The 21,166-nt window shown below is 41.4% G+C and overlaps 1 pseudogene; it reads right to left on the bottom strand.

Annotated features, from left to right (window-relative positions):
* Positions 1 to 17,664: 17,664 nt before the first annotated feature.
* On the bottom strand, positions 17,665 to 18,498 carry LOC104876274 (annotated as a pseudogene).
* Between the last annotated feature and the right edge of the window lie 2,668 nt (positions 18,499 to 21,166).

The raw sequence follows: 21,166 nt of genomic DNA, 5'->3' as shown, positions 1-21,166 counted from the left end.
CTAAATGAAAATAGCTCATTTATACAATGGGCAGCTATATGTTTATTTTTAAAGGCATACATAAATGAGGAGGCTGAGGCTATAGTGTAGTGGTATAGCACTTGCCTATCACATGCAAGACTGAGTTCAATCCTCAGCAACAACCCCCACCACCACCAGACACACACACAAAAGAGGAAGTTCCTTATAAAAGAGACTGCTGAGAGGGAAAACAGAGACAGCACAAGAGTGAAAGGGAGATTTTCCATCTATACATTTTGTACTTTAAATTTTCTATTTATATGACCATTGTTATGGTTTAGATTTAAAATATCCCCCCATGGTCTCATGTGTTCAGAGGTGAGGCTTTTGGAATGTGACTGGATTGTGGGAGCACTGTACTCCTCAGTGGACTAATTCAGCACAATAGCAGAATGTGCTGTTCAGAGGTGAGGGTTGATTGGAGGAGGTGGATCACAGAGGTATGGCCTGGAAAGGTATAGTCTTGATTCTTGTCCCTGGCTGCCTCCTCCTCCTCCTCCTCCTCCTCTTCTTCTTCTTTCTCCTCCTCCTCTTCTTCTCCCTCCTCCTCTTCCCTCTCCCCCTGCCTCCGCCTCCTTCCTGACTGCCATGGGTTGAGAAGCTTTGCTCCTCCTTGACCTTCTGTCATGCTGTTCCTGCCTTGGAGTCAGCCAATATAGACTGAACCCACTGAAATTCTGAGCCAAATACAGCTCTCTTCTTTTAAGTTGTATCCAGTAGGGTAGTATCCAGTAGGTAGTCCTAGTGAGAGAAAGGCTAATACAAAATAAATGGTACCAAGAGAAGTGATGTCGTAGCTGACTATGGGATTCAGAAGTCTTTGGAATTGGTTTGTGGGAAGAGTTGGGAAAAGTTTGGAGCATTCAATTAGAGAAAGCCTAGAAGGCTGTGAACAGAGTTGAATGCATGATTTTGGTTGGAGCACAGAAGACCAGAAAGCTGATAGGAATGTAGACAGTAAAGGTCAGGCTCATGAGGTTTCGGATGGGAATGAGGATGCTGTTAGGAATTGGACTGAGGTCATTTGTGTTATACTGTGGCAAAGAACTTGTCTACATTTTGCCCATGTCCTAAAAATTTGTATGAGGCTATAATTAAAGGTGGTAGACTGGTTTATTGGGGGGAGGGGATTTCAAAGTAGCAGAATATTGAAACTGTGACATAAGTACTACTGATTTTCTTTAGCCAGATTTAAAATGAGAATCAGGGCCAAAAAGCAGAGCTGAACAATTTGAAAAATTTGCAGTTTAGTCAGAAAGGAAGCACATGTAAAGTTGGGTAAAGGAGAGTGTAATTGCTGAACAGATTTTTTAAAATAAGGTACTTTGCAGCAGGGCAATAGGAAAAATGACTTGAAGGTGTTTCGGGATTGACCAGATTCCACCCATCACAGGCTCAAAGGTGTAAAATGGTAAACTTTTTTTGAAAGACCATCCTTTGAGAAAAGGGCTCCAGGGGACCCTGCACGTTGAGGGCCACCTAGGGAAGTGTATCCCCAACTTCATGTACCCAGGCACTCAGAGGGCCACTACAGCCATGGCCCAAGGGGGCTTGGCTACTGCTTGAGCTGGTAGCAGACACTGGCATCATCCACATGCTGCTGGTTTACAGGAATGCAGAATGCCAGGGTTATAGGGTGATGGAGCCTTCCACCCAGATTTTATTTTATTTTATTTGAAACAGGGTCTCACTATGTAATTCAGGCTGGCCTTGAACTCATGGCAGTCCTCCTGCCTTAACCTACCAAGAGCTGGGACTGCAGGCATGTCTCTGACTCCATCCAGATTTTTATTTTATTTTATTTTATGGTTCCAGGGATGGAACTAGGGACCTTGTGCTTGAGAAGCAGGTGGTGGAAACAATGAGCTAAATTCCCAGTTCCCCATCCAAATTTTTAAAGAAAAGCCTGGGAATCCAGGAAATGTGGTGTGAAGGGGACATTGTCCCTGCCTGGGATCTCTAAGAAGGTGATGCATACAGATAAGGGGAAGGCCAAAGCTACAGTGGATACCCTAGATATCTGGAGACACCAAGAGTAAGAAACATCTGCTGAGCAAAGCTTCAGGCGGTGAGCAGAACCAGTTCAATAGAAAGGCTGTAGAGACAGGGCTGCCCACCATCACATGCCTTGGTGCTGGTAATGGAACTGTAGGATTTAATGTTCCCCAGCTAGTTTTCAGCCTTCTGTGGTCCATTCCTTTCCATGCCTCTTATTCCTGTCTTTTGGAATGAGGATATTTAACTTGTCATTGTATGTTGGAAGTATTTAACTTTCTTTTTGAGTTTTACAGAGGCTTACAACTAAGCCTGAGTCCTAGAGGAGAACTTGGACTTGGACTTTTGAACAATGCTGAAATTGTTAAGACTTTGGCCACTCAGAATGACTGAATTCATTTTGCATAATGAGATGGACATTAGGGGCCAGGGATGGAGAGTTATGGTTTAGATCTAGAATATCCCCCAAAGTCTGAAATCTGGAGGGGGGGCTTTTGGAAGGTGATTGCATCACGGGGCCACTATAATCATCAGCAGATCAGTCCACTGATGTGCTCATAGCCAAATGCACTGCTAGAAGACAGGGCCTGGCTGGAAAAGGTACACTGAGGGCTTGTCCTAGAAGGGTGTATTTTTATCTCAGCCTCCTCCGTTCTTTCTTTCTCTCTTTCTACTTCCTGAATGCCATGAGTTGAGAAGCTTTGCCCTGCTATGCACTTCTGCTGTGCCATTCTTGTTGTGAAGCCAGCTTACCACAGACTGAGCCTTCTGAAACAATGACGTAAATAAATCTCCTCCTTTAAGTTGCAGGTGTGAGGCATTTTGTCCCAGTGGTGGGAAGGCCAACTAATACAACTGTATTACATACTAAAAAAATAAATAGTTTTTATATCAATCAGTAACCAATATCTTGTGACTATTTACTATTCGCCCAACATTGCGCCAACAAAACTGTGTATATCACTAGTAATTTCCCTGCTTCACAAATCTTCATTTCAAGCATCCACTTTCTGATCCCCACTCTGTATTTTCCAAACTATTGTAGTACCCCAAACTCTGCAATTCTTCAGACTTACTGATCTTTAGCCTTTTGTCCTGTCATGTGTCTCCTCATTTTCCTACAGCAGCACAGTTCCATGTCTATCATTCAAATGGCTTCCTTATCAACATCTAACTGTTCCTTTCTTCTCATTGTATTGTATTGCCTGGAAAAATCCTACCTTGGTTAAACGTGACTCTTACACTCTCTAAGTACTGTATCTGCAGAAGCACCTGCATCAAAACCCAATACCTGTGACTGGCTGTCTGTTACACTGACTGAACTGCTTCTATGGCCACTTCTTCTCCCTCTCTTCTGTTCCTCTCCTCCTTACCCTTCTTTCTCTCTCTACTGGATCACTCTGGTAGCCTAGAAATGGGTTCTACAAGCGGATAATACAAAGGGGCTAACTGCTTTCTTTCTTCTCCCCGCCTTGCTTTTCAGCCAAATTCCTACTTCCCTTCACAGCAAACCAAAAAATGCTGCTCTATTTTATCTACTCCTCATGAACAGATTATCTCCAGCTTCCAAACCCCACCAATATGGAGTTTGACCATATGGTCAAACTAGGAGCAGAACAAACAAACACTATGGTCAAACTGCATATTGTCAAATGCAAGTGTTGCTGTTCTATCCCCATTTTGCTCCCTGGCCACACCATTTCAGTTTCATCTCTAAATGTGCAGTAGTATCCCAGGTCTTGTTTCTAGCTCTCTTCCCTTTGCTATGTATCCTCTCTCCCACCCAGGCAACTTTGTGGAACATCTGTTTGCTGTGCCTCACAAATTTGAATCAGCAGTCGTATCACTTTTCCATATCTTCAAATTGTCCCACAGCCCATGTCAGCATATTGGCTGGGACATCCAACAGGCATCTCAAAGAACTGTGCCAAAGCAGAACTCTAGGTTCCCGGTCTTCACTCTCCCACTTCCTTTTCCAGTCTCCTTAATCCCAGGAGATGAAAATCCCAAGGAATAAGGCAAAGTCCTGTCAGAAGACAGAGTTACATCTGCTGTTTGAACAATGAATTGTCAACTCACTATAAAATACTTTAATTAGACTCTAAGTGGAAAGTTGCTCACTGAAGAGGTGAGTACAAGACTGACATTGTGGAGACAGCAACTGCTGCAAGCAAGTGTTACTCTTCGGACTGAAAGAACAACAGGAAGAAGTTGGAATTATGAACATTTAGAAACATGACAGAGAGGCCTTCAAAGATCTGAAACTCAAAAAAGGGCAGGCTACACGATTGGTGTTGTCTCTCCAAGAAGGGCGTGATAAATTCAGTTCCGCAAGTGCTGGAAAAGCTGAATTCAACTAGGTTCCGCCGCCACGGGGAACACTGCCTCTGAGTGAAAGAAGTTTTGCTAGGATGACATGCTCAGAAACAGGAAGCAGCCGGCCATGATGGCTCATTCCTATAATCCCAGCAACTTGAAAGCTGAGGCAGGAGGATTTCTGGGAATTGAAGGTCAGTCTGGACAACATAGTGAGACCCCATCTCAAAAAACAAAGAAAGAAAAGAAGCAAGATTGGAAAAAGCAAGTCCCCTTTCCTTCCAAGGCTTTCCATCTCCCTCTACCACTCAAAATTGGCAGGTAGTTATCCAGCAAAGCAAAAAGTAGTTTGCAGAGTCCCAACTCTGACATCAGAAATAGAGTTTGGAAGGGTAAATTTAGAGCCAAAAATAATAAATAACCCAATGACAGTCACAGCTATCTGCCTGGTCAGTCAAGCAAAAAGCCTAGGGATGATCACTGTATTTCCTCTTTTTACCCTTCTTGTCCAATCTATCACCACACCCTGAAAATTCTACCTCCAAAATATGTTCTAAATTTACCCCTGGCCCCCATCACCACGACCACCCCAACCAACTCTCATCTTCAATGTGGATGATTACAATGGTATCTCCTACCTGCTAGTCCTGCTTTCTGCTTCCTAAAATATACTTTTCCCACAGTAACCTAAGTGGTCATAAACAAAAACACTTTCTAAAGTTTCTATATTATAACTGAGATCAAAACAGTGTTTGTCTTTCTGTGTTTGTCTTATTTTATTTAGCATAATGTTGTCATCAAGTGCAGTATCTCCTTTTGTAGGGCTGAATGATATTCCATTATGTGCATATACTTACATATATATGTGTGATACGTACATCTCACAATGTCTTCATTCATATCAGTGGACACTTAAACTGATTTCATATCTTGGCTATTGTGAATGATGCTACTGGAATGCAGACACCTTAGTGAGGTATCTGATTTCATTTCCTTTGGGTATATACCCAGTGGAGAGACTGCTGGGTCATCTCGTATTCTTTTTCCATTAAGTTTATTGGTACATTAAAAGCAAACATTTACCATTGGGATATTTCTTGTACCTTTACATGATATATCTTGGGCTTTGTTTTTTCCCCATACTCCTGCCCTCCCTTTACCCTCTTCATCCTCATCTAGTATTTTTAAATTTTTGAGGAACTATCATATTCTTTTCAATAATGGCTATACCAATTTACATTTCCACCAGCACTGCTTAAGGGTTCCCTTTTCTCTGTACCCTTTCCAACACTGCTTCTCTCTTTCTCCCCCCCACCGCCAGGTGTGGCGTTTTGATTTGCATTTACCTGATGATATCACTTATGTGTGGCACCTGAAAGAAAGGAGGGAAAGGAGGGAGGAGAAAGAAGGGAGGGACAGAGACAAAGAGGCCCTATTCAGCAGAGATGGGGGGAGAGAAGAGGGAGAAGTAAACAAAAGTGTACGAACTTGTAGCTAGGTAGATGAAATTGTCTATAGATCTAGTGTACAGCACGATGACTACAGTCAATGATACTGTATTACATACTGAAAGTTTGCAGAGAGGGAACACTTCAGGTACTCAGTATACACACATACACAAAGGTAATTATGGAAGGTATGGGCAAGTAAATTTGTTTGACTGTAGTAGGCATTTTGTTGTGTGTATCATGTTGTATGTTGTATGCTTCAAAATGTACCTAGTAAAATAACAACATAAATCCTCAAATGGCTTCCCATGCGTGTGTGTGGCACTGGGGACTGAACCCAGGGGCAGAACAAACCCAACTAGTCACTATAGTTTGGTTGCCTCTAGGACTGTCTTATATCACTCCAGCCACCCTGGCCATCTCTCTATCCTTTGAGCCCTCAGACCTTGGGCTTTTCTCCTGCTCTCCCTTCTGCCTGGGCCCCTCTTCCTCTCAACCCACCTTCTTCACAGAGCTGGCTCCTTTATTTTTTAGGATATTGGGGGTTGGACCCAGGACAACATAGTTACTAGGCAAGAGCCCTACCACTAACCTACATTCCCAGCCCTTAATTTTCTTTACGTTGAGACAGATTCTCCCTAAAATTGGCCTCAAATTTGCAATCCCGACTCAGCCTTCCAAGTAGCTGGAATTACATATGCACCCCCTCAGGCTAGCACCTAACATCACTCACATCTCAGCTCAACTTTCACTTTCTCAGTGAGGTCTCCTCATCTAAATTCGTGTGCTTTAGAGGCAATTAAAATAATCTTGCTCATTTATTTGTTTCTGTAAGCGACTAGAATGTGAGAACAGAGACAATGTTTTATTCACCTCTCCATCTTCAGCATATGGAAAGAATGCAGGGAGGAAGAAGGCACTTAACAAATATATATTCAACTGGACATGATAGGGCATCCATGTAACCTCAGCACTCTGGGAGGCTGAGGCAGGAGAATCACAAATCTAAGTCCAGCCTGGGCAATTTACCAATTTAGCGAGATCCTTTTTTTTAAAACTAAAATGTGCTGGGGATGTAGCTCTGTACAAAGGCTCTACGTTCAATCCTAGTACCACACACACACACACACACACACACACACACACCCAAAAATAAATGTTTTTTTAATTAATGAATCCCATATTATCCTGAGAACAAATTTTCCTCATTATACAGATAATAAAATGATGATACAGATAAGATAATCAAATTGCCCAATGGCAGAAAAATAAAGATTTGGACCTACATAGTTCGCTGTCAAAACTCTTAACTTTAATACCACATTTTTAGTCTTTAATTTGTAGATGTTACACTTAGATTGCACGCTTCTCCAAAGGAACTATAATTAAAAATTTCCCTTCATCTCCTGAGAAAAAAAATCTATCAGCTTTTTACAATCAACTGTTTTATCTGGAAGCAGGGCTTTCCTTACAAATTCTAAAAGTCTTGGAGGAAATTAAAAGACCAGCTTTCTTGAATGAGCATGGACAATTATTTCAAGAAGATAGAATTTTTCTAAACGCCACCATCCGCAAAGAGCAACACTGGTGACATAAATATTCCTTTCTGAAAGAGAAAACCAAGCGTTGGATACAAACTAGTACATGGAACACATTTGTTCAGCTGAGCTTTCATCTCAGACATTTCTGCTCATCACGTCTGGCTGCAGTCTAACTGATCCGCTTTCTGTGTCACAATGCTCTAGTTCACAGGACGAAGCAAGGAAAACATTCTCACATCTTTTATCACTTTATAAAAAAATTCAAGTTATTACTCTGGGAGGGATTTCACAGAGGAAGAATCGGCATTATCTCAAATTTCCCATGAGGATGCCAGCCATAATGAAAGGTTGCTAAGAAATACAGTGCAGTACTTTATTTCCATCAAAGAACCCCTTCAGAGAAGTGGAGCCAGGGGTGTTTCCCACTGCCCCAGGCTCCAGTGCACTTCTAAGCAGGTTCATCTTAGTCCCTTGTGTGTCAGCTAGAATCAAACTGGAAAATCTCTACAAGATCAAATGGTAATGTGTTCCTAAGTTATGGGATTATTTTCTGTGCTTTAAGCAATTAAAGTGTCTACATGGATTAGCCATGAGCAAATATTTCAAGATACATCCTATACTCATTACCTGGCCTCTGTCAAGTCAACATTCCTTCAGCTTGCTAAGATTTCCCCCAATAGATATGCAGTCCACACAGCTCCGGACTTTCTGGTAATTTCTTCCACTAGAAATTGGCTTAAGACAAAGAAGTGGAATACTAGGAACCTGAAATATGTCTAATGGGATGGATGAAGAAATAAACTCTGTCAATGTTAGGAGAAATACATTAACAGAGCAAGCATGCTGAATACGTTCTGATGCTCAAATCCTATTGCAGAAAAGAATTCTCTGGCCTTCTGCCTAGCAGTAGCAAAAAGATATAAAATGGTAAAGTTGCCTTGTACACTTCTTTTGTAGCTTTGGTTATCTTGAAGGTTGGTCACCCTTTTGGTGCTAGAGCAAAATTTCTCATCACAGTATCAAAACCCAATAATTCTGTTATTCCTCTCAAACCCCAATGCCAGGATACAATAGGGCAGACATCTTTTGCTTTGTTCGTATATCTTTAACATCCTAGGAAGTACTACACTGTATCACTTCACCTTATCAGATTGGCATAGAACAAAAGCCTGACATACTGAATGTTGACAAGGATGTAGAACAATGAAAACACTCAGAGTATGCCAATGAGAATACAGACTGGTCCCTCCTCTTGGATATCAACTTGTCAATATTTTGAATAGTTGAAGATCTGTATAACCACAGGCCTGCCAGTGTTACTTCTAGGAATAAACTGCAAGTTTGTATAAAGAAAACACTTATAGAATGTTCTTACCCACAGAATACGGAGATGGCTGAATCCACAGCACCTGATGATGGACAAATGGCAGACAGGACTATAGCAGTGTGTTGGTCTCATTAGTCACAGCTGTGGTGGACGAAGTAATGGTCAACTTGAGTGTAAATGTCCAGCAGAACTGAGTCAGTGTGGTTCCATTCATGGAAGATCCACCTGAAGATGGTTGCTAGAATGTCATAAAAAGAGAACAGGAGGGAAAGATTGCATGCTGCTGATTTCCCCGAAGAAGCTGCTTTTCTGAGGTTTTTCTTCAAAGGAGTTTTGGCTGCTCTCTTCCTTCAGAGAGCTCCATCTTGGATGTTGTCTCCCGGCTTCTGGCACAGATCCTTCACAATGCTGGCACAGACTTTCTAGCTTCCACCGCTGGCCAATAGGCCTTTCTGGCTCAGATCCTTGACACAGACTTGAATGGGACATTACCGTGGGTTCCTACCCTTGAATGGATTCTTTGGGTCTCCATCACACAGACAGACATCTTCATTCTTCTACATCTCACTCTAGTAAGCACTAACACAACAGCCCAGGGAAGGAACATACCTCACACCACACAGGGTTGCACTTGGGAACAGCCAAGTGCTATGGAAGAAGGACTTGCAGTATCAAGAGGGCAAGGTGATCCCTATGTCCTGCAGGAGGATATGACTGACTTGTCTCAATAAGTTTGTAGTCTGGGAAGGCAACTGCTTCTCTTGGTTAAGCAGGAACTATACTTTCCCTATTTGGGAAAAGAGCTAATTCCCAGCACTACTAAGCATGAACCTTATTCATAGGAGCAGAATAAGGAGAGGAGCTTGTAGGATCCTCATAGGCCCTATGAGATCCTTCTGATTTTATCAGATGTCAAAACAACTCATAATATTGACCCTGAATTCTAGATCTTACTCCATGATGGCCTGGCATTATGCTGGGTGCCTTCATTACCAAGACAAGAACAAATGGTTCCTGCACCCATGAGTCTTAGAATTTAAGTTTCAGGTGTGTGTTGATGGAAGTACTGGGGTTTACAATAGAGATATTTCTTCCTTTGTTCTAACCCTGCCATGGGTCCCAGTGTCCAACACCATGGAGGACAGATAATGGCTTCATTTGGCCACTAGAGGGCATTTCCTGCTTTCTGCTTAGGCCTAGCTCCTTGGGTTGTCCTTAAATGGTGAGTTCACGGCACTGATTGACTCTTAACGCTGGTACAATCAGAATTAAGCAGGAAAATTTTTATTTTTTTTCTTTTTATTGAGTTTATTGGTACATTTTAGGTACACAGTATAGTTGCATTCATTATTGGGATCTTGTACCTTTACATGACAGGTCTTGGTTCTCATTTTTTTCCCTTGTCCCTGCCCTCCCTTCACCCCCTCCTCCCCTCCCCATTTACAAACACTTTATTTCCATCTTTTCATTTTCTCATATTTTTTTCTTTTCCCTTATTCCCTTTCCCCTACCCTTCCCACTTTCCCTACACCTTTAGCCCTTGGCAGGAAAAATTGTAAACAGATCTGCTTACGAAGAGTCTGTAGAGTAGGTCTAAGACAGGGCTTGGGCCTTTATATTTTGAAACTGTTTCCTACATGATTCTGATAAATGTTGATAAAGAACCAAACATGTTAGTCAGAGGCTACATTCTGCAGGAGATTCAATTTTGGTATAAGAATTAAAAGGATGCTGGGCTGGAGGGTGTAGCTCAGAGGCAGAGCCTCATGCTTGGCATGAGTGAGCCTTGGGTCTGATTTCCAGCACTGCTGAATAACAACAACAAAGAAAAGAATTCCTCATATGTTCTTCTGGGTCACATTCGTAGTTAGCCCATCACTGCCTAAATGACTTTGATCGTTCTTTTTGTATTTTTATTCCTTTCAGGACATGTTTGCAATATATAATTATATTCATTGTGGGGAGTTGGTGTGTGCGTATAACCCATCTTAATTCTTTTTATTTCCTCCTGCCCTACACCTCTCTCCTACTTCAGTCGATCCTGGGGTTTTACTTTATTTTTAAGCATTCATGTCCTTCTGTCTAGATTCTCTGTGCTCCAAATGTAAAATAGAGAACAAGAAAGCTGGCAGAGGCAAGGAAGATAAGAACTATTTTAAAAAGAAAGGATAATTCTCTTCAGCAGTCTAGCACATGCTGACATTAGACACCCACGGTCACCACCATTAGTAAACACCATTATGTAACACCAAAGTACGACTACTGGAAACTCAGAGATCCAAAAAATATGTAAAACATTTTATAAAATGTGCTCAGCAGGTGGCTACAGTGTGCGTCGGTCACCTATAGAGCGCAGGACTCTGGGAGGAGTCCCCACCCAGCCCGTACCAGTTCTGTTATCCAAATACTACTATAGGTTTTTTTGAGACAGGTTCTCACTATGTAGCCCAGGCTGGCCTTGAGCACCCACAGCAATCCTCCTGCCTCAGCTTCCCTCCCAAGTGCTGAGATTACAGGTGTGCACCCAAAACACTGATGATGATGGAGTGATTGTTTCTGGAGCACTCTCCTTAAGGCTGTTGGATGGATCAAATGAGATCACGTATATTAACATCACCTGTGAATAGTTATACCTAAAACCAACTCAGCGCAGGCTCGGCTGACTCAACCTGTGAGTGCCAACAGGGTGACACTGTCACTCACACTGAATTATGACGATGTCTCACGAGAAGGAAGGAAGGCTTCCAGACTCTGCCGGTAGTCTTGCGGCTGCCTTTACTTTAAATACAAAAACTGAGTAGAGTTTTGGAGCAGAGTGGAGGTAGAAGGCTGTGCTTGTCATCTAGATTCCTACAGCCCGGTGCTTAGAAACCAGATGCTTGGGTGTGGGCTCTGGACCAGCATTTCTGGCCAGCAGGAACCTGTGTGAGTGCTGAGAGGGTGGGGTGGCCCAAAGAGACAGACAATATTATGCCTTCCTCAGCTTCCCCCACCATTGTCTCTGGCCAGACACAAAATTCTTCTCTTCTGCTTGATCAACAAATTGTACTTTGGAACCGAGTTTTAAAATATTATCTCGTTGAAGTTTTGCTGTAAGATTGTTGCTCTTATTGTTTTGCTTACACTTACAACAATAAGACCAAAGCGAAATGGGCTTCTGTCACAAAAAGGAAAAGAAATTTTTTTTTAGACAGGGTCTCTCTATGTATTTCAGACCAGTCTAGAATTCACTGTGTAGCCGGCTGGTTTTGAACTTGTGATCCTATTGCTCCCAATCACTCCCTTTAAACCCCAAAGGAGTTCTAGAGTGCTATATTTATGGTTGCTTGTTTTAAAATCAAAATAATTACTTGATTATAAAATATTCCATGAAAAAAGTTTAAAGGAAACCAAAGAGTTATTTAAGAGTTGCAGACTTCATTTCCAAGCATTATGGTAAACTCTAAAAAATAAATTCCTTGGAAGGCAGTGCGAGTTCACCTAGAAAAGGCAAGTCCTCCTCTGACAGTTCATTCCTGCCCTGGGGTGACTTGAAGAACACACAAAATGCTATTCTATTAATTGTTGGGATTTTTTTTTAAAGCTCTCAGGGCTAAATTATAAGTGTCTCCTTCCAACTGAGATGCTTAAATAATGAAATATGGTGTATCTGGTCCTGCGGGGGTGGACACAGAGCTTCCAACTGAGCAAGCTGGGACTTTACCTGGCCCAAAGTACTTTAAAACAGCTTAAAAAAAAAAGTTCAGGAGGCTCATTTATGAACCTATCTATGCAAATCAGACATTCCTCAGTGTTTGTTTCTGAATTACTCACTGGTATCACTTACTCTACCAGAGCAGAACAAGAATTCACTAAATAATAACTTGGATATCTAAAACAGCCAATGAAATTGGAAGCACTCTCTGAGGGCATGGGTGTGTCAGGGTGTGGACTTAGAAATGTGATCCTCTCTTGAACTAAACAGGCAATTAGAAATTTCTTATCAGATATTCCTCCTTCAGATGGTGCAACCCAAAAGAATAACATTTAAATTAAGATGAGAACCAATAATCTATTAAGAATCTGGCCTCCCCTTTTTAATAATCATCTTCCACTTACAAAATATGTTTCTAAGCAGATCAAGCTTCTTAAGAGAGGATGAACAAGTATGTAGGCTTTTCTTGTTTTGTTAACAAATATGTAACTAAAAATAATCACATGACCTCCATAATTTTAGCAATTAATAATGTCAGCTACCATTTTATGGAACACCTGCATACTACTGAGAGGCACCAGCCTGCATGTTTTACATGCTGTGGCTCTTGTAACCTCCTAACAACCCTTAAAGTGAGTGTATTATTTTGTCTACTTTGCAGATGGGGAAACCGAAGCTCAGAAAGGCTAAGCAATCTGCTTGATAAGTTAATAAAGGACGGATGGCTCACTCACATATAGTCACAAAAGTCCTTCACTGCTCAGAAAGGTGACCGCCAACGTAACACATAGGACTGACATCCAGCCTGCATTCCACTGACACATGAGTTCCCCACACCACATGTCTGTGCCCTCCTGGAGGGAGGCCCTTTCCTAATGTCTGGGCTGTCAGCACCCCTGGGAACAGAATGTGGAGTCAAAGTCCCTGAGCCAACCCCAGTTTCCCAATACTTCATACTATTCTGACTTGTCAAGCACCTTTTCCTACCTCACACAGGCCCGTCAAGTCACGACATATTGCATTTTTTTTCTACTGGCTAAGTATGGGGGTGGGCAGAGGAGGAAGGATGAGCCTAGCCCTGAGAAGGAATTGTAAAATGTCCTACACCTTTTGGAGGAGTCCGGGCTTCTGGTTTGAGAGGAGGGGTCACGACTGGGAGCAGCAGCCAAGCTTCCATCCTGGAGTCTGCTTGTGGCCGGTCCCCTGGCAGGTCACCCAACCTGTGGGAGTTAGGCAGCTTCAGATGAACGGCTGTAGAGGTTTGGATGGGAGACATCACTTCCGGCACGGTGAGCCAACAGACAGGAATTCTCAGGTTTACTGCACTGCAGGCTGGCATTTTGACCTTCAGTCAGACACTTAAACTTAACCTTGAGGTTTCTACTTTTCCATCTAAAAATGCACAGTGATAATAACCAGGAAACATTTTGGAACAGGCAAAATGGCGCTTAAGCCCTAAGTTCCATTCTTTTTGTTCTATTTCTTTTTCCCTTAGCAATCCCTTCTGTCCCAATCTTTCTATGGGTGTGTGACGGGTGAAGAGACCAAGTGTTATAAATGTCAGGGATTAAAAACATTGATTTTTTCCCCCATATACTGTATTTTTATCCCAAAGAAGAGGCAAGGAAGGCTTGACCAATAGGTATTGCCATTAAGTGAATTTTAGCGGCGGATTTAGGTTTTAGTACTTCTTCCCAGGGCTTTTACACAACAAAGGTAAGTGACTAAAGATTGTAAAGAAATTCTGTTTTGTTTCTATTTTAATCACACATATGTACTGTATCTCTTTGGTGGATACACCATTATAAATGGTTATTTATAAAGACTATAAGGTAACTCCCAGATACAATGTGAAAGGTAAAGAATAGGACTCCAAGCCATATGTCAGCTATGGGACAGAAGTACATGAAATTGCATACCTATACTGAGAGAGCCTGGAGAGTAATATAGAAAAATGAAAAAAAGTAATTGGTTGGAGTGGTGAAATAGTGAGTGACTTCAAAATCTGTAGCAATCAGCCAGGCATGGTGGCACACGCCTGTAATCCCAGCACTCGGGAGGCTGAGACAGGAGGATCGCTGTGAGTTCGAGACCAGCCTGGGCTACATAGTGAGTTCCAGGTCAGCCTCAACTACATAGTGAGATCCTGTCTCAAAAAATCAAAAAAAAAAAAATCTGTAGTGATCATCACCACAGTGTGAAGCACATTTAAACATTTCAAAAGAGAAGATTTCAGCATTCTAAAAACATTAATAGGACATCAATAACATAGGTAAAATTAAATATCCTATAGTCATGATTCCAGGCTGCTACTATACCTTATCCCTGTCTTGGTACAAATATTTTAGGATTTAGCATTTTTGTAAATCTTTTAAATGTACAGGCTGGGAATTTGGTTCAGTGGTTCTGCTGCCTGCTTTGCAAGCACAAGGTCCAGAGTTTGATCCCAGGTACCAAAAAAAACAAACAAACAAACAAAAAAAAACCACTTTTAAATGTTCTTGGCAACATAAACACACCATGTCATGAACCAAATGCTCAAGAATCTGTATATTGAAATGTTATATTTAAGAAGAATTTGTGGAGATTCTTTTTTAAAAAAGGGACCCTGGTCAAATAACATGGACAAAGCTGTGATGATTCTGGGACAGGGAACAGTATGAGTGCCTTCATACCTTAAAACTCTTACTTAGAAATAAATCAGAGGTAAAGGTGGTTCGTGAGTGTTTACTGAAGAGTGAGTCACTTCCCAGAAGTGCTTGGATGACTCTGAAATCTGCTTTAGCTTAATCACCACCTTTGAGTGCTTTCTCAATGCTCACTCAAGAGCGCCTGATAGTAGAGAACTAATAATTATGTCACCCACTTCTCCCAAATAAAGGATGGGGTTTTTCCTGTAAATGGCATTTGTGTTCTGATCTAAAGGAATAAACTAGAATAGAAATCTCAGACACTGCAACTACCTTTCTGCTTGACAGACTAAAGGTTTTCCACATGGGCGCACACACACACACACACACACACACACACCCCTAGAATCTCTGATCTCCTCAAGTCACCCTCCTGTCCTTCACCTTTGGAGAGCAAATGTGTTCAATCACTGAATGTTGAACTAGAAAGAACTTTATGCATCGTGTGGTTTAATCAGCTCATTTTACAGATGAGAAAACTGAGGGTCAGAAGATGAAATAACTTTCCTGAGGTCACACAATAGTTTAGGAGCAAAATCAGACCCTTGCTTTTCTTAGAGAACTTATCTGGTTCTGAGATCTGCCAACCCAGACCATATATTTATCTATTTATTTAATTGTATTTTTTTGGTACCAGGGATCAAACTCGGGTCTTGCACTTGTGAGGCAGGTGGTGGAACTACTGAGCTATATCCCCGGCCCCAGACCATATATTTAAATTAGTGTGGCCTCTCTCTTATTATAAGCATGTGCTTGTTAAATAAAATATCAAAAATACATTAGGGGGCTGAGGATTTAGCTGAGTGGTTCTGCCACCTACTTCACAAGCACAAGGTCCCGAGTTTCATCCCCAGAACCAGAAACAAAAACAAAAACAAACAAAAAAATCCATTAAATTTTAAAGAAGAATATAAAATTAATTGCAATTCTGCCACATGGACATAGCTGCCATTAACAAGGGCATATGAGTATGTCTGGTCCTTTGGGCTCCACTCCAGTTGCACAGGAGTGTGGGGTAATCTGTGTGCAGAGGGGGCATGGACACCATGCATGGTTGAGCCCAGATCAAGGCTGAGAGTCTGCTTCTTGGACTCCCATTATGGAACAACCTTGGTGTATCACACCCAGGATAGTTATGAGCAGACATTTGCAATATGTCCATCACGAGCCATATGCATCTTGAATATATTAGTCAGTCTCTGGAATTGTGTAAAAATAAGTTTCTGTTGTCTAAGCTAATTATCCTATGGTGTTTCACTCTGGCAGCCCAAGATAACTAATGGATTTTGGAACCAAGAAGTAGGGTGTAACAATTGCCTAAGCATGTGGAAGTAGACTGGGTAGAGGGTGAAAATCTCAACTGAGAGGGCCAGCTTGGTTGAATTCTGGCGAGGCCTCTCTTCCTGGCTGCCTTTTCTTTTCTTGGAGGAAGAGATCTGTCTCTGTCTTGGTCTTTGTCTCTGCCTCTCTCTCTGTCTGTCTCTCTGTATGCCTCTGTCTCATAAGTGTATTAATGCCACCAGGAGGGCCACACCCTCATGACCTGTGTAAACCTAACTCCTACAGGCTCCATCTCCAAATATCATCACATTAAGAGATGGAGATTTAGAACTCTAATTTGGAGGAGACACACTCAATTTGTAGCATGGGGAGAAAATGCCCAGTTGGAGACTAGAGCTAGGAACACAGTACTGTGTGAGAGGCACCAATTTCTTCTTTCCTTTTTCTTTCTGATCTACGACATCACACCTTATTTGCTTTTCGATGTTAAAATGCTCCTTTCTACAGGCTAAAATACATAAGTCAAGGAGGGTTCATTAGCCTTTGATTCCAATTGCTACCACTGAGACCTCCTGATAAGAATACAGATGAGATATAGATATATAGATTTGTGTATGTGTGTGTGATACTGAGGTTTGAATCCAGGCCCTTCACCCTGACTTACATCCTTGGCCCTTTTTCATTTTAAAATTTTGATGTAGAGTCTCACTAAGTCACTAAGTTGCCCAGGATGAGCTCAAACTTGTGACCCTCCTGCCAGAGTGCTGGGATTACAGGCATGTGTCATCATGCCCTGCTTCTGCAAAATTTAACTGCCAATAAATGGTGAGCAATTTTCCACGTCAATAAATATTCATCAAAAACTATTATTTTTAGTCTTCCTATAAGAATCCACAGAATGCATGAATCCTAACTTATTTAATGAACTTCTTTTTTTTTTTTTGGGAAATGTAAATTCTTTCCAATTTTTTACTATTAAAAATAAGACTGCAGCAAACATGTTTGAATAGTACTTAAATAATTGTACATACTTCCTACTCTTTCTTTAGGATGCAGCCTTAGAAATAGAATTGCTGAGTAGAAGAATATAAATATTTTAAAGGCATTTGATACATATTTCCTGTCTACTCCAAAAAAGTTATTTTAATGGTCAATTCTACATGTCAGAGATGGGCCCTGTTTTTAGTTTGTTTTGGTTTGGTCTCTTTTTTTTTTCTTTTAACCCAGCTGCTCTGTACTTTACAAGTAATTTCAGGGGAAAATATATGAGTCAATAATCATCTACAAAAATGAGTTTACCACACCTACCAGTTTTAAAAGTAAATTCGTTTTTCACATTTCAAATCATTCATTATCCTTCCATTTCCTGCTTCTCAGAAAGTACTTTAAAGATAGCTGTATTCTGCATCCTTATTCTTTTCCTTTTTTTTTCCCCCTCAAAACCAGGTGATTTTGTGTCCTATGATTTTTTTCCTTTTTCTCTTTTCTTCGTCAAACAGCTAAGAGGTTTGGAGGCTCTTATTTTCTTGTGCTTTTTTATCTTTTCTGCTCAGGATTTTTCACTGAACCCTGTTCCTCTTTGAGTTGCTTCAAACTTTGTTTCTCATACACTGAGACAAAGCTTTATTGCTTTAACAAAGGTGACCGTTCGGGGAGAAAGTTTGTCCAAGACTATAGTCCTGTGAATAATAAACATGACAGGAACTCCAGGCTTTTTCTTTTCTTTCACAGATAAATTCTGCTCCTGAATTGCCATAAAACAATGATAACGATGGGCTGGGGATTTAGCTAAGTGGTTCCGCTGCCTGCCTTGCAAGCGCAAGAACCTGAGCTTGATCCCCAGTACAAAAAAAAAAAAAAAAAAAAAAAAAAAAAAAAAAAAGCCAATGATAACGATTTCCCACTTCCAGTCTGATTCGCTCACTGCGTTCCTGAAATGGGGACAATTTCAAATCTGGGGTTTCTGTGCCATCAGTTTTAAGCCCATATAAGTCCTTCCCCACTGTTTCTAACCCTTTTGCTCACGTCTGGTGTGGCGCAGCTATGACTCCGCTGTCCTGCACAGATGTGGCCGCACAGCGCTAGCTGACAGAAGGTGCCTTGGTACATTCAGCTCCTGGACTCCAAAATCGTTGCAAAAGAAGCCAAGATGCTTTCTGGCATGTTTATGCCCACTAATCTTCATGTCTGGCTTACCTGGACCAAGCCCCCCGCCCTTTGAGACAATTTTCTCTTTTAAGGGACTCAGTACTGATTTTCTTTCCACATTTGAGGTACTATTTTCTAGTTTAAAAAAAAAAAATCAATCAGCCAGCAAGCAAACTTTCTGGAGCAGAGGAGAATTCTTACAGAAATTTTGCAAACATTTTTTGTTGTTTCATTCCTTTTTTCTAAACATTTAAATACTTCCAGGGAAAAGCGTCCACCAATCCTACTGTAATCTGTTTACTTGTCTCTTCTTCCCCCTATTTTAATTAGTATATATTTGTGATGCATAATAAATACATTTATTTATTACGTAAGTTCATGGGAAATTGGTACAAGGACGTTTCACATCTTGATTTTTTTGTACTTCCCTGGCTCGAGAGAACTCCTTCAAAGGTACCACAGCACGGATCCCCCTCCCACCCCAATCCTGGCTGAGATCTATGCACACAGCCCTTTATTTCTCATGCACAGCAAAGGAGCCAGACTTCTCTGTGCAGGGGAGCCTTCCGTTTTTGCAGTGGCTCCTGGATTATGTTCACACTTTTGCCCACATCTTTTCTTCCTCCCCTCTATTCTGATTTTTCATTCATTCATTTTCATCCATGTGAGACCATCTCGCTTCTGCCCTTGTCTGGAGGCAGTTTTCAGTTCTCCCAGCTGTGTTTACAAACTCACGACGTCATTTGGCTCAGAGCATCTCAGTCCCTTTCCCTGCCTCTCAGCCTAGGGTTCAGGCTGACAGTGGTTACTCTGTTTTAGTTGCAGTTATATTTAATTATGATGGCAAAAGCAGAAGGTGTAACACTCAAGAGACAGTACATAAAATTGACTTAACAAACATACTTCTACACCGATGAAGGGTATTTTCGTTACACAAGTGGACGAAAGGAAGATTTGCTCAGAAGCCTCAGGGCAGCAGGGGACAGAAGCATACATCATGGGACTGGGATTTTGGTTTCATGTTCTCTATGAGAGCTGCTCATTCATCTTCTTGCACCTCCTCCAAGGCATACAGCAGGTGCCCCCTGCTGCAAATGACACTGCTGAGACTGGAGAGCAGAACACCGGATTCAAGTAAGGCTGCAATGAGGCAGGCCGGTTGTGTATCCAAACTCCTAACCACAGGGCCGCTGCCTGTCCAGAGGCCTGAGCTGCCTGCCAATCTAGACCTGAGCACTGACATCTTCCTGTGGAGCAGGAATCTTCCTCTTTGTCAGCGACAGCACCAAGAACTAGTCTAGAAATACCTTTAAGGAAGAAATATCAGTCAGCTTGAAAAGGAAGGCCATCTACCCCACCAATATCTGTCAGTGATAGGAGTGTCAGATCTCAAAGGAATGAAACACAGGTCTTCCTCACAGGCCATACTGTGATTCTATGTAGCCCTCCACACGTGCCAGTGCCCAGTCTGCCAGGGTGTTCCTCAGTTTGTGCTTCTTTTTCTTTTCTTCTAAAATGTCATTTCTCTTCCTGTCTCTCTACTTCTTTCTCTGTATGTATGCACACACATATGTAACCTCTCTCTAACTGCACACTATATGCACAAATATATATACTTACACATATATGTACATGTGCATACACATAATTATGTATTTCTGCTACATTTCCACCAGTTTTTCCCTTATATTTATTTATCTTTCATTATTTTTTGTGGTATCAGGCGTCACATTCAGGGCTTTGTGTGTGCTAGGCAAGCTCTCTACCACTGACTGAGCCTTTTCCCTTTTCTTCATAACCATTCCCTCTCTCCTCGTCCCCTTTTCTCACATGAGCCACGTCCAAAGGAAAGGATGTGCTTTCCATGCCTGTGTCCTCCATAATTTTACCACTGCTCATAAAATCCTATTTAAATAAGTACACAAACAAGTTTATAATGTACGTGTTACACAAGTACATATCATTTTTTTCTTACAAAGATAGGATAGTGTCAGATGCACTTTCCTACATTATGCTTTCCTACCCAGAATTCTTTGTGGAAACACCTTTAAGTCAACTGAGACAGCTGTAATTTAGCCTTTTTCATAGCTTCACAATATTCCATGGTGTAAGCAAGATCATAATTTACTCAGCCATCCCCCTATTAATGGACTTTAACACTGTTCCATATTATTTCCCTCAACAGCAATGCTGTGACAAATACCTTTGCATTTATAGCCTTAATGCACTTTTGGATTTTTTGTTTTGGTTTTGGGGTTTTTTCTGTGGTATGAGATGTTTTGTGATTGCTCTCTAAATAATCTTCTAGTCAATTTGAAATAAGTATTTGTATAAAATACTGTTGACACTTTTTTTACCATTATCTGAATTAAAATACTTTTTCTAGATAGGTAAATTTTAGTGTCAACAGTATTTACCTATTAATTTCATAGGAGTTTTTACTTTTAGATAAACACCACCTCCTCTCACCTAATCTTTCTAATACTTACTCAACTTCCCAGAATCAGCTCAAACTCTGATGTCACCTCCTACCTTCCCTGGGTCAACTTCCCTGCCCCACCTTTTCTCCCATCCTTCCCAGGGAGAAGTCATTCTCTCTGCTCTGCATGTCACCTTGTACCTGTCCAAGTTTGTCTGGCTTTACTGGATTGCAAGCTTCTAGCAGGCAGAATCAGCCCCTTTTCATTTTTATTAAATCTGGCACC

The sequence above is a fragment of the Fukomys damarensis genome, unplaced genomic scaffold (assembly GCF_012274545.1).
Source record: "Fukomys damarensis isolate Sample0158 unplaced genomic scaffold, DMR_v1.0_HiC HiC_scaffold_15, whole genome shotgun sequence".
NCBI lineage: Eukaryota > Metazoa > Chordata > Mammalia > Rodentia > Bathyergidae > Fukomys > Fukomys damarensis.
This window is presented reverse-complemented; position numbering and strand designations above follow the sequence as displayed.